The sequence below is a fragment of the Tursiops truncatus genome, chromosome 2 (assembly GCF_011762595.2).
Source record: "Tursiops truncatus isolate mTurTru1 chromosome 2, mTurTru1.mat.Y, whole genome shotgun sequence".
Lineage (NCBI taxonomy): Eukaryota > Metazoa > Chordata > Mammalia > Artiodactyla > Delphinidae > Tursiops > Tursiops truncatus.
The window spans coordinates 113,931,727-113,946,270 of NC_047035.1; the positions used below are offsets into that span (position 1 = coordinate 113,931,727).

Below are 14,544 nucleotides of genomic sequence, written 5' to 3' on the forward strand. Positions count from 1 at the left end.
TGGTTAACTTTTTTAAACTTTCATATTTAGCACCTTCTTTCAAAAGTATTTTAGGTAAATTTCATGGTCTAAATAAATCACAAATTATTTTTTATCTTATCGCATGGCATATTAAAATGAATATTAGTCATGAATCTATAGTTTCTTCAAAATGGTCAGATCTAGCAGTCCAACTCAGTATAAAGCAAAATAGTTCTGAATTTTAGAGACCTAGGTATGTTCTAATCCTGACTGCCACTGTTGACGTTTCAAAAGTAACTTCTGCTTTTAGTTTTCACCTTCTTAAAATGCATGTTGGTGATATCTTTACAAAAATCTGGTTAATCTCTGTCTTTATGAAAAGGAATTCTTAGTAAGAGGGTAAAGATGGAAACTATTTAAATCATGCTAAGATTTGATTTTTTTAAAAAGTGGTGCTTTCTTATGCTTATGTCAATAAACTTTAATCTACAATTGAAATGTTTTATTTTAGAAGAAAAATAGCTGTATTTGTACTCTTTCCCACTTCTTTTCCAATCTCACTTTATTCTGAAAGTTGCTGTTTTTTCCTTCAATGTTATACTATGGAATTAACGATTGTACAGTATTTTCTAATATGACTTTAGTGGACGTTTTGTTCATCCTCTATTGTGTGCCTCCTTCCTTTCCTTTCCTTCCTTTTCCTTTCTTGACCCAACCTAACCTTGGATGTGAGCTTGCTGGCCTTTGGGTATAGACATTTACGGTTTTTATAAATACGACTGAATGTTTTCAAAAATGGTTACGGAGTTTATACCAACAGTGTGTGAACTCTCATTTTCTGTATACTCTTTCTGACACTCTTAAGAATCCTAAAATTTTCATTAGTCTGATAAGGAAAATATTACTTGGTTGTTTTAATTGAACATTTCTCTGAATTGCCTTTTCATATCCTTTGTGCCTATTCTTAGCTCTTAAACTTTTTTTTAAATTTTATTTATTTATTTTTAATTTTTGGTTGCATTGGGTCTTCGTTGCTGCACACGGGCTTTCTCTAGTTGCGGCGAGTGGGGGCTACTCTTCGTTGTGGTGCATGGGCTTCTCATTGTGGTGGCTTCTGTTGTTGCAGACCATAGGCTCTAGGCGCATGGGCTCAGTAGTTGTGGCTCACGGGCTCTAGAGCACAGGCTCAGTAGTTGCTGTGCATGGGCTTAGTTGCTCTGTGGCACGTGGGATCTTCCCAGACCAGGGCTCGAATCCATGTCCCCTGCATTGGCAGGCGGATTCTTATGCACTGCGCCACCAGGGAAGCCACTTAGTTAGTTCTTAATATATGATAGTTGTTGTAGCTCTTTTCTGCAGTCTGTAATTTGTGATTTTAAAAAAAGAGAGTAATACTTGCATATGGTAGCAGATAAAAAAGTAAAGACCTATTATGTCTTCAAATGATTACATTTATAATTTTAATTAATATACCTTTTTCGTTCCATCACCCTTTGGCATTATCTCTTTCCTCCTCCTTTTCGCATCTTTGAGGATCGCAGTTTATGCTACCTATACTTTAATGTTATCAAAGTTCCTTTGCCTTGTGATCATAACGAAGTCTTAGTTCGCTCATAGCTTGATTTTTAAAGTGACACCATTGAGTAATGTTTATTTTTATGGTGATATCATTTGGTGACAGTCCAAGTAGTCCAATTTACGCTTGGATTGTATTTACATTTCTCCTGGAGTCCTCCATTTTGTTCTTCTAATCAGGATGCCCTTCCCACTAGGCCTCTTGTATAGCCATCAGTCACGAACTTTTACATTACACTTCTGCCCCGGTTTCTTAGATTTATGTCTTTTTTCTTGATTTAGTCTCATTTTGCTGGACTACATTCTTAATTTAACTCCCACATAACTTTTTGTAGGATATTGCTCATTGTGACTCTGATAATGTCTTCAGTTTGCCTTTAATCTTGGTTGCTAGATTGGCTAGCCAGGAAACTTCTGGACTGGAATGCATATGATAGATACTGCCTTCTGCATTCACTGTTGCTAATAAATGACCAGTCTGCTTCCCATTTCTTGATAACTTTTTAAAAAAGTTTCAGCCTTTTCTCTTTATCCTTTGTGTTCTGAAGAGATGTATAAATGTGAATCTTCTGATCGTATTGGACCCTTTCAACTGGAAGACTTGTGTCCTTTTAAAGCTTTGGGAAATAAACTTTTAATACTGCTTTGGTAATTCCCTTCCCTCCCCTCTTGGAGTTCCTATTAGTTGATTGTTAAAAACAATGGATAGTGGCTTGAATAAAAACTATGATAAAATAATATAAGGATGATTTGGGAGTGGGTGCATGTAGGAGTGCTAAATCTTCAACTTTCACAAGGAAGGTGATAGATAATATCTAAAATGGAAAGATAGTAACTATCTGAGCATAAGGATATTATTTAGGATAAAAATAAATACCAGAAGAAACAGCTAAAAGAATTTAAAATGGTTTCCTCAAAGGATTGGAAATGATTAGCAACTGGGATGTGGCAAAGATGGTTGTTAAACCTTGAGGTTACCATTAGCTTCTAAAACTGTACATCCACTAAATTTTTAACAATTTAACAGTGATTCGGTGCAATCCCATCCTTAAAGGTCCACATTTAGTGATACCTTCATTCTTTAAAATCTCTTCTGCAAATATATGTAAAAGTGTTCTTAGTCCAAGCCTTCATGAAGAAAGATTCCAGTTGTATGTGCCACATGTGCCTTGTTCATTATTCTTAACCATTGAGCTGTGAATTTTGAGAATAATTGGCAAGAGAATGTACTGGGGATGTATGTGGCCTGTTACAGCTTGGTTATAAAACTTTCTTTAAATGATACAGGAGTATATTTTTGTCTATTTCAAGATCATTTGGATTTATGACTACTTTTTGATCTTTAAAGACATTACAATCACTTTATTTTCAAGTAGTTTTTCTTAGAAAAGCATTTGTAAGATACAAATTTACTTAAGTAAAACTTTCACACTTTTAAAATATAAGCACTATGATTTTCCTTTTTTTTTTTTTATAAATTTATTTACTTATTTTTGGCTGCGTTGGGTCTTTGTTGCTGCGCGTGGGCCCCCTCCAGTTGCGGTGAGCGGGGGCTACTCTTCGCTGCTGTGCACGGGCTTCTCTTTGCGATGGCTTCTCCCGTTGTGGAGCACGGGCACGTGGGCTTCAGGAGTTGTGGCTCGTGGGCTCAGTAGTTGTGGCTCATGGACTCTAGAGCGCAGGCTCAGTAGCTGTGGTGCATGGGCTTAGTTGCTCCGCGGCATGTGGGATCTTCCCGGACCAGGGCACGAACCCGTGTTCCCTGCATCGGCAGGCGGACTCTCAACCACTGCGCCACCAGGGAAGCTCTTTCTTCCCTTTTCTGTCCCCATTCCCCCCCACCCTTTTCCTGGGTTGTGAAAGTGTGAGATTTTCCTGCAGTAGCGGAAATGCATCATTGCATTGTTCATTCTTCACTTTCTGTGTTATCAAGAGGCATTTGTAGCAAAGGCAGAAGCTAGACTCTTGTGTACATCACCTTTCTTCATGGTTATATAGTGGCAGTTGTGGCAGTGGCAGTCGTGACTTTCTGATTCCTTTGGATCACAGTTATCTGCTGTTCTTGAATTTAGTGGTTCCATTGGTGGCTTAATGGAGAGAGTCCCTTGTGATTCAGTTGTGTAGCGTTCTGGTGTCATTCTTATAGACAGACGTAGCCTTACAGCCCCATTCCTCCAGTCGTTAAAACTATTAAGCACCCAATTGCTCTCTTACTAACTCCCCCTTTGCTCAGAATATCTAGTGGTTTCTATTCCTGGCACCTAATCCTGATTGATCAAAGTCAAGAGCATCTTTTGGTGACAAGATACTACTCTTCCATTTTGTATGTAGTACTGTATGAACTTTGGATACCTAAAGGATTTATTGTATGTCATTGACTGTTAATTATATTGCAGCCTTTTAGTGATTCTTAGTATAAAGCTCTCAGCATTCTTATATACCTTTAAAGGGAAGGCGAATTATACCTGAATTATACATGATCATTTCTTAGAAGGAAATCAAGATTTAATTAAATCTGAGAGTTTGGAAATGAAACTTTTTACAGTTAGTGTGACCAGCTCAGATGTTGTTTCCTATAGTCCGTACCAGTGCTTCTCAGACTTTAATGTGTGTACATGTCACCTCAGGAACTTTTGAGGGGCTGGTTGAAATGAACATTCAGTAGATGTGGATTGGAATCTAGGATTCTGCATTCCTAACTAACCCTTTGAAATTAGGGTGATTGAGATTGAGATACACATTTTGAAGTAGCAAGGCCTATACTACTGTTAATTATTGTAAAAGTAACATTTTAAATGTCTATTCATATGATTATAAAATAGAAAAAAAGTTTTACCCTATTCCCAAACCAGTCCCTGGGGATATAATTCTCAAGGACAGCTTTCTAAACCTTTTAAAGTGCACATTCAATATGTCATACAAATTTACTTTTCTTTTTTTAAACACAAAAATGGAATATTGTACATCGTTCAGTAACTTGCTCTTTTCACTTCCATTCCAGTGCACACAGATCTATTTTCTTTTTGCTTTTTAAATTGCTGCATAATATTTTAAGTATGGTTACAGCATAATTTATAGGCAATTTCCTCTTGGGAAAATGTAGGTTGTCTTTGCTTTTCCAAATAATGTGCATGTGAAATTTCTTATTCTTACCCTTTTACACTTGTAGATTTCTTTTGGCTGTGTTCCTAAAAGTGGAATTTCTAGGTCCTAGGTCAAGTGCATTTTAAGTTTTGATCAGTTCTGCTAAACTATTCTCACAAAGGTTTTAAGAGAGTTGCCATCTCACTAACATGTTGTGGGCTAGTTCCCCACACCTTTGTTTCCGGATATTATCCGTTTTTAAGGTCTTAGCCATTGTGGTACATTAAAAACAGTCGTTGTATTATGGAGGTTGGATATTTTCTTGTTTTTCAGCCAATTGTATTCTTTGGCTGAACTCATAAACTGCCCATTTTTGTTGGATTATTTGTCTTTTGTGGACGTGTATGTTTGCTTATTTACCTTTTATTGTAGGTGTTGCAAATAATTCTATACAGAAGTTTTTGTACTTTATGGCTTTTGGGTTTCTAATATTGCTTTAAAAAGGCACATTAATAGTCTATAAAATTTGGATCACCAGCAGCTCTCTTAAGAAGCTCAGATTAAGCTAGATAGAAACATAATGTAGAAGCATGAGCCCATTCTTTTTAAAACTTTTTTTAAAAAATTTTATTTTATGTTTTTTTAATTTATTAAAAAATTTATTATTATTATTTTTTTGGCCACGTCGGGTCTTAGTTGCGGCGCGTGGGCTCCTCTTTAGTTGTGGCGTGAGGGTTCTCTCTCTAGTTGCGGCATGCGGGCTTTCTAGTTGAGGCGCATGGGCTCAGTAGTTGTGGCATGCAGGCTTAGTTGCCCTGCAGTATGTGGGATCTTAGTTCCTCGACCAGAGATCAAACCTGCATCCCCTGCATTGGAATGAGCCCATTCTTGTGTAGGAAAATTGTCAAACTGAGTTTTGAGATGGAATCTATTTAATTCTATTTCAGATCAAATTCTGATATAAATAAAATCTAGGCTTTGGAAGTGTGTGTATGTTAATTGGGTTAAAAATGTTTTTTTTTTTTTTTGCTGGTTCATCTTAGGCTACTCTTTAATATTATAAAATCCATTCATCTAATATTTAGCTTTCCCTTAAAATAAGAAGCTTGTCTGCTGAGATTTTTCAAAAAATAGTTGCCTCCCCACAGTACTAATCCTAGGAATGTCATTCAGCAGCTTGGTTGATCTACCAGGAGAGACTGTCATACTCTTTTGAATTTGGGTCTGTCTGCGTACATACATACGTCTAGAACTGTGGTTCTCCGCCTCGGTTGCATATTGGAATGCATATGGTAATGCCCAGGTTCTTCCCTTTCGTACCCAGTCCCCTCCTCCACCTCTCCTCCCCCATCTCACTTCTGATGTATTTGGCCTGGGATGTGACCTGCACATCATTTTTTTTTTTTTTTTTTTTTTTTTTTTTTTTTTGCGGTACGTGGGCCTCTCACTGTCGTGGCATCTCCCGTTGCGGAGCACAGGCTCACGGACCTAGCCGCTCCGTGGCATGTGGGATCTTCCCGGACCGGGTCAGGAACCCGTGTCCGTTAGCATCGGCAGGCGGACTCGCAACCACTGCGCCACCAGGGAGGCCCACACATCAGTTTTTTTTTGTTGTTGTTGTTGGGGGTAGGAGTTTATTAATTAATTAATTAATTTTTGCTGTGTTGGGTCTTCGTTTCTGTGCGAGGGCTTTCTCTAGCTGTGGCAAGTGGGGGCCACTCTTCATCGCGGTGCGCGGGCCTCTCACTGTTGTGGCCTCTCTCGTTGCGGAGCACAGGCTCCAGATGCGCAGGCTCAGTAGTTGTGGCTCACAGGCCTAGTTGCTCCACAGCATGTGGGATCCTCCCAGACCAGGGCTCGAACCCGTGTCCCGTGCATTGGCAGGCAGATTCTCAACTGCTGCGCCACCAGGGAAGCCCCCACACATCAGTTTTTTAAAAGCTCAGGTGATTCTAATGTGCTACCAAAGTTGAGAATCATTTGATCAAACGATAGAGGATGACAGTGCATAAAGTTTCAGCTGGGACAGTTGGCATATTCAGAGCCACTTTTTAAAAATGCAAAAATGGAACTTTGGAGATATTTTCAAAGGAAACGCTGCTGCTATAACCCTAAAATGTAATTTTCTTCAAATTACTAAAATATTACACTACTATATTCATATGAGAGTTCTACATATACACTTTACTTTTTTAGAGCCCCCATAGTGGGAAACTGTTTAGAGCATTAGTTCCTAATTCTGGCTGCATATTACTATCATCTGGGGAACTTGAGGTTAAAAGTTCGGGTGAAAAATACATGTATCCATGCCCCATTCCAGACAATTGAATCAGAATTGCTGGAGGTGAAGTCCATGTATTGGTATTCTTTTCTTTTTAAATTAATATATATATATATATTTGTTGTTGTTGTTTGTTTGTTTGTTTTTGCGGTACGCGGACCTCTCACTGCTGTGGCCCCTCCCGCGGCGGAGCACAGGCTCCGGACGCGCAGGCTCAGCGGCCATGGCTCACGGGCCCAGCCACTCCGCGGCATGTGGGATCTTCCAGGATCGGGGCACGAACCCGTGTCCCCTGCATCGGCAGGCGGACTCTCAACCACTGCCCCACCAGGGAAGCCCAATATATATATATATTTTATTTTTTGCTGTGTTGAGTCTTCGTTTCTGTGCGAGGGCTTTTTCTAGTTTTGGCAAGCGGGGGCCACTCTTCATCGTGGTGTGCGGGCCTCTCACTATTGCAGCCTCTCTTGTTGCGGAGCACAGGCTCCAGACGCGCAGGCTCAGTAGTTGTGGCTCACGGGCCTAGTTGCTCCGTGGCATGTGGGATCTTCCCAGACCAGGGCTTGAACCCGTGTCCACTGCATTGGCAGGCAGACTCAACCACTGAGCCACCAGGGAAGCCCCATGTATTGGTATTTTAAAGTTCCACAGGAGATTCTAATATGTAGCCAGAATGGGGAAACCATTGTTTCAGAGTTTATAACTAGAGATGATGTGACATTTTAGATTGCCTTATTGTCCTGAAAGTTAAATGTATCACTGCCAGTAGTATTAATTTTCTAATTATAGTGATTTCTCTCATTAACTGATTTTGTTTGGTTTGTTTATATCCTTAAAAAAAAAGAGGAAGACCAGTAAGAATACGATGAAGAGTTGTTTATTTCATCCAAGAGCTTGAGTTGACTTTCCACTAGAATAATGGATTAGTGAATTTTAATTATGAATTTTAGTAGCATACATGGGTGGGTTTCTCTCCTTTGACCAGTCCCCAACCTAGAGCAATTAAATAAGAATCTTTAAGGGTGCCATAAGTATAAATTTTTACAAATGTCATCTAATATTCAGATCCTGTTAAAACTTGTTTTATCTTGGGTCAGGTCACTTAACCTCTCTACCCTCATCTGTAAAATGTATATAACCTTACCTTACATAAAGTATTAATGTGAGGATTAAATGAAATAATAATATATATAAAGTGCCTGGCACTAATTTCACATCTGTGTTCTTCTGTTTAGGATTGCCCTTTTGACGCTGCACTTTTTAAAAATACAATGTTTATTATTTATTTATTTTTAAAATTTATTTTATTTATTTATTTTTGGCTGCGTTGGGTCTTTGTTGCTGTGCGCGGGTGTTTCTCTAGTTGCGGTGAGTGGGGGCTACTCTTTGTTGTTGTGCCCAGGCTTCTCATTGCATTGGCTTCTCTTGTTGCAGAGCACGGGCTCTAGGCATGCGGACTTCAGTAGTTGTGGCTCACGGGCTCTAGAGCGCAGGCTCAGTAGTTGCAGTGCATGGGCTTAGTTGCTCCGTGGCATGTGGGATCTTCCCGGACCAGGGCTCAAACCCGTGTCCCCTGCATTGGCAGGTGGATTCTTAACCACTGTGCTACCAGGGAAGCCCTTTTATACAGTTTTTAAAGGTTACACCCCATTTACAGTTATTACAAAAGATTGGCTATATTCCCTATGTTGTACAATACATCCTTGTAGCCTGTCCCAGTAGTTTGTACCTTCTGGCCCTATGTTGCCCCGACCCCACCGGTAACCACTATTTTGTTCTCTGTATCTGTGAGTCTGCTGCTGTTTTGTTATATTCACTAGTTTGTTGTATTTTTTTAGGTTCCACATATAAGTGATATCACACAGTATTTGTCTTTGACTTATTTCACTTAGCATAATGCCCTCCAAGTACATCCATGTGGTGCTAATGGCAAAATTGCCATTGCATATATATTACCACGTCTTCTTTATCCGTTCATCTGTTGATGGACACTTAGGTTGCTTCCATATCTTGGCAATTGCAGATAATGCTGCAGTTAATATTGAGGTGCATGTATCTTTTTGAATTAGCATTTTTGTGGGGTTTTTTTGTTTGTTTTTCCAGATAAATACCCAGTAATTGATGGGCTATAAGGTATCATTGTACTTTTAACAGTCAGAATTCCATTATAGAGGATCCAGTGCAGGTTAGATTACTTCTATAATTTACATTTTACCTTTATATTTCAGTTTGCATACACTGAATTTATACTTTTGGGTGTACAATTTCATGAGTTTTGACAAATGCCTAGAGAATGTAACTGCCACCACAGTGAACTTACAGAACAGTTCCATCATCACCCTCTAAAAAAACTCCTGTCTTCTACCCCATTTGGTCAACCCCTCCCCCATTAATCCCTGGCAACCAGGGGATTTGTACACCATCCCTATAGTTTTGCCTTTTCTACCTTGTCATATGAATGGAATCACGCAATATATAGCCTTTTGAGTCTAGCTTCTTTCACTTAGAATTTGCATTTGAGATTCATACATGTTGTTGTGTATATCAGTAGTTCTTTATTACTGAGCAGTATTCCATCCAGTGGGTGTACCACGATTTGTTTATCCATTCCCTAGTTGCAGAACATTTAGATTGTTCCCAGTTTTTGCCAGGTACAAATAAAGCTATTATAAATATCCTCATACAGGTTTTTGGGTGACCATAAGTTTTTGTTTCACTTGGGTAAGTTCCTTATAGTGAGATTTTGGGGTTGTGCTAAGTATATGTTTATCTTTGTAAGAAATTTTTTTGTTGGCTGTATTATTTTGCATTCCCACCAGCAGTGTATGAGAGTTCCAGATGCACCACACACATTGCAGCACTTGGGATTGTCAGATTTCTCCCCCCACCCCAACATTCTAATTGGCATGTGGTGATAACATTGTGGCTTCAGTTTGTGTGTCCCAAATGACTAATGATGTTGAGCGTCCTTTCATGTGCTTCATGTCTCTGTATGGATTTTCTTTGGTGAAATGTCTGTTCGGATTTTTTGCCTGTTTTTATTTTATTTATTTAATTAAATTAATTAATTAATTTATTTATTTTTGCGGCACGCGGGCCTCTCACCGCTGTGGCCTCTCCTGCTGCGGAGCACAGGCTCCAGACGTGCAGGCTCAGTGGCCACGGCCCACGGGCCCAGCCGCTCCACGGCATGTGGGATCCTCCTGGACCGGGGCACGAACCCGTCACCCCCGTATCGGCAGGCGGACTCTCAACCACTGCGCCACCAGGGAAGCCCCTATTTTTTTTTTTTACTAATAAAAATAAATATGGGAGTATGGTTTATTAAGCTGTGCCTTAGTGCAGGCGCTGGGGCTTGCCCATGGTGCTCTTAATGTACAGAGCCCGGACGATCTGCCGGTTTTTCTTGAGCAACAACACCAGGAAGTTGACGGCTAAGTGGATTTTGTACACAAGCTCATCATCTGTCATTTTTCACGTGGCCAACAGCCACTGCCAGACACAGCACCTTCTTCATCTGGAACTTGATCGTGGACTTCACTTCATCAACTTTGGCCACCATGTTCTCATTGTGGGTTAGCAAGGAAGGGAACTTGCCAGCCTTATTCAGGCCTGGGCCCAGGATTTGTGAGATGTGCTTGATCAGAGACTCTGAAGCCAAAAAGGCATCATACTTCTTGGCCAGCTTCTTGACCAGTTTCTTATTCTTAAGTTTCTTCAGGGCCTCGATGTCCATGTGGGGAATATCCACAGCCTTGGCCTCATCACGATGCCACTGGTCCCCCAGAACACATACAGAAAACTTGGGGCGGGGAGTGGACTTGAGCCTGAGGGTGCCTGAGAAGCACTTGTTCTTATGAGGGTCATAGTTCTTCAGGCTGATCTGAAGCTCCACCGTCTCCAAAAACTTCTGGTGCTTGCGCTGGTTCCCGTGCAGGACTTCCCGCACCGTCTCGTAGAGGGTGTCTTGCGCCGCGATAACTAGAAGAGAGCTTTGCTTATTTTTAGAATTGGGTTTTTGTTTTCTTGTTAGGCTTCAAGTGATTTTTGAAATATGTATTCTAGGTACAAATTCATTGTCAGATGTGTGATTTGCAAATGTTTTCTCTCATCTGTGGCATGTCTTTCCCTTCTCTTAAATGTCTTTTTAATTTTGATGAATTCCAGTTTATCTGTTTTTCTTATAGATTGTACTTCTGGTATCTAAGAACTATTTGCCTAACTCAAGGTCACAAAGATTTTTCTCCCAGAAGTTTTATACTCATATGTTTTACATTTACGTCTGATCCATTACGAACTTTGTATGAAGTCTGAGGTATAGGTCAGAGTTGATTTAAAATATATCTGTATGGATGTAGATGGATAGATGTCTTAATTCTTCTAGTATTGTTTGCTGAAAAGATTTCCCCCCCATTGAATTGTATTAGCACTGTCGTAAAAATCATTTTGCCATACTAGTATGAATCTATTTCTGGCTTCTCTGCTATTCCTTTGACCTGTGTATTTATTCTTTTGCCAGTACTATACCTTTGTAGTATGTTTTGAAGTCAGGTGGTGTTCCTTTCAAAATTATTTTGGCTATTTTAGTTTTCTTGCTAACCCATAAGTTTTGGAAATATCTTGTTGGTATCTACCCCAAAATCCCACTGGGGTTTTGATTGGTATTGAGTTGAATCTTATAGATCAGTTTGGGAAGAATTAATATTTTAACTACATTGAGTCTCCCAACCCATGAAGATGGCGTATCTCCAGTTATTTAGGTCTTTTAAAATTTCCTTCACTAGTGTTTTGCAGTTTTCAGCATATGTGTACTTTCACATAGTTTGTTAAATTTATACCTAAATACTTCACATTTTGGTGCTGTTGTAAATGGAACTTAAAATTTTTTTCGATTTCCATTTATTTGTTGCTAGTATGTAAAAAAAAATACAGCTTTTTTTTTTTAACATCTTTATTGGGGTATAATTGCTTTACAATGGTGTGTTAGTTTCTGCTTTATAACAAAGTGAATCAGTTATACATATACATATGTTCCCATGTGTCTTCCCTCTTGCGTCTCCCTCCCTCCCTCCCACCCTCCCTATCCCACCCCTCCAGGCTGTCACAAAGCACCGAGCCAATATCCCTGTGCCATGCGGCTGCTTCCCACTAGCTATCTACCTTACTAAGTTTGTTAGTGTGTATATGTCCATGACTCTCTCTCGCCTTGTCACAGCTCACCCTTCCCCCTCCCCATATCCTCAAGTCCGTTCTCCAGTAGGTCTGCGTCTTTATTCCTGTCTTACCCCTAGGTTCTTCATGACATTTTTTTCCCTTAAATTCCATATATATGTGTTAGCATACGGTATTTGTCTTTTTCTTTCTGACTTACTTCACTCTGTATGACAGACTCTAGGTCTATCCACCTCATTACAAATAGCTCAATTTCATTTCTTTTTAAGGCTGAGTAATATTCCATTGTATATATGTGCCACATCTTCATTATCCATTCATCCGATGATGGGCACTTAGGTTGTTTCCATCTCCGGGCTATTGTAAATAGAGCTGCAATGAACATTTTGGTACATGACTCTTTTTGAATTTTGGTTTTCTCAGGGTATATGCCCAGTAGTGGGATTGCTGGGTCATATGGTAATTCTATTTGTAGTTTTTTAAAGAACCTCCATACTGTTCTCCATAGTGGCTGAACCAATTCACATTCCCACCAGCAGTGCAAGAGTGTTCCCTTTTGTCCACACCCTCTCCAGCATTTATTGTTTCTATATTTTTTGATGATGGCCATTCTGACTGGTGTGAGATGATATCTCATTGTAGTTTTGATTTGCATTTCTCTAATGATTAATGATGTTGAGCATTCTTTCATGTGTTTGTTGGCAGTCTGTATATCTTCTTTGGAGAAATGTCTGTTTAGGTCTTCTGCCCATTTTTGGATTGGGTTGTTTGTTTTTTTGTTATTGAGCTGCATGAGCTGCTTGTAAATTTTGGAGATTAATCCTTTGTCAGTTGCTTCATTTGCAAATATTTTCTCCCATTCTGAGGGTTGTCTTTTGGTCTTGTTTATGGTTTCCTTTGCTGTGCAAAAGCTTTTAAGTTTCATTAGGTCCCATTTGTTTATTTTTGTAATACAGCTGTTTTTTAAAAAAATATTAGTCTGTAGATAACTGATAAGGACCTACTGTATAGCACAGGGAACTCTACTCGGTACTCTGTAATGACCTATATGGGATAAGAATCTAAAAAAGAGTGGATATATTTATATGTATAACTGCTTCACTTTGCTGTACACCTGAAACTAACACAACATGGTAAATCAACTATATTCCAATAAAATAAAAAAAAATATTGGTCTTATAATCTGGAACTTGCTGAACTCATTTATTCTAGGAACTTTTTTGTAGGTCCATGGAATTTTCTGCATAGATCATGTCATTTTTAACACGACAGTTGTAATTTTTCTATAATTTTTCTAATAGATTTTCTATTAGCTGTAGTTTTTCTAATAGATTTTCTGTAATTTAGCTGTAATTTTTCTAATAGATTACCAAATTAAGGAAATTCCCTTCTGTTCCTAATTTGCTGAGAGTTTTTATGAGTACCAGATGTCAAATTTTGTCAGATGCTTTTTTTGCATCCTACTGTTATGATCTTGTAGTTTTTATTTAGGCTGTTAATATGATTATATTTACTGATTTTTTTTTGAATGTTTAAGTAGCTTTGCAATACTGGGATAAACCCCACTTTGTTGTGGTGTAATTATCCTTCTTTTGATATATTGCTAGATTTGATTTCCTAATATTTTGTTGGGGAGTTTTACATCTTTGCTCATGTAGTAGTTTCTTATAATGTTTTTTGTCTGATTTTGATATCAGGGTGATGCTGGTCTTATAATAGGAATTGGGAAGTGTTTCCTCCTGTTTTCTGTAAGAGATTGTGTAGAATTGATATTTTTGGGTTCCTTAAACCAGGGGTCCCCAACCCCCAGGTCCGATACGGGTCCGCGGCCTGTTAGGAACCAGGTCTCACAGCAGGAGGTGAGTGGCAGGTAAGCATTACCACCTGAACCATCCATAAATTGTCTTCCACAAAACTGGTCCCTAGTGCCCAAAAGGTTGGGGACCGCTGTATTAAACGGTTAGTAGAATTTACCAGTGAAACTATTTGGGTCTTGAGTTTTCTTTGTGCAGAGATTTTAAATACTCATTCAGTTTGTTTAATAGATATAGGAATGTTCATATTATCCATTTCTTCTTCAGTGAATTTTAGTAGTTAGTGACTTTTAAGAAAATTGGTCTGTTTTATCTACGTTGTGAATTCCTGGTCATTTGGGTCTCTTTTCTCTTGGTTAGTCTTTGCTAGAGTTCTGTTGATCTTTAGTACTAGCTTTGGTTTCATTTATTTTCTCTTGGTTTTCTATCTTCAGTTTTATTGACTTCTCTTTGTATTATTTCTTCTGCTTGCTTTAGATATAGTTTGCTTTTTTTTTTTAAAAAAGCATTTATCTTTCTGCATTTCTTATGTAAGCATTTAGTACAATAAATTTCCTCCTAAACAGTGTTAGTTACATTTCACAAATTTTGATGTGTTGTATTTTCATTTTCTTCAGTTCAGGTTGTTTTCTAATTTTCTTCAAGACTTCCTTGTTG

General features: G+C 38.8%; 1 protein-coding gene and 1 pseudogene across 4 annotated transcripts in view; one reads left to right on the forward strand and one right to left on the reverse strand.

The window, feature by feature from the left end:
• Positions 1 to 14,544, forward strand: part of ARIH1 (ariadne RBR E3 ubiquitin protein ligase 1) — a 178,946-nt gene that overhangs the window by 83,877 nt on the left and 80,525 nt on the right. The gene's annotated exons all lie outside the window — the stretch shown is intronic.
• On the reverse strand, positions 10,229 to 11,192 carry LOC109552618 (large ribosomal subunit protein uL1-like; annotated as a pseudogene).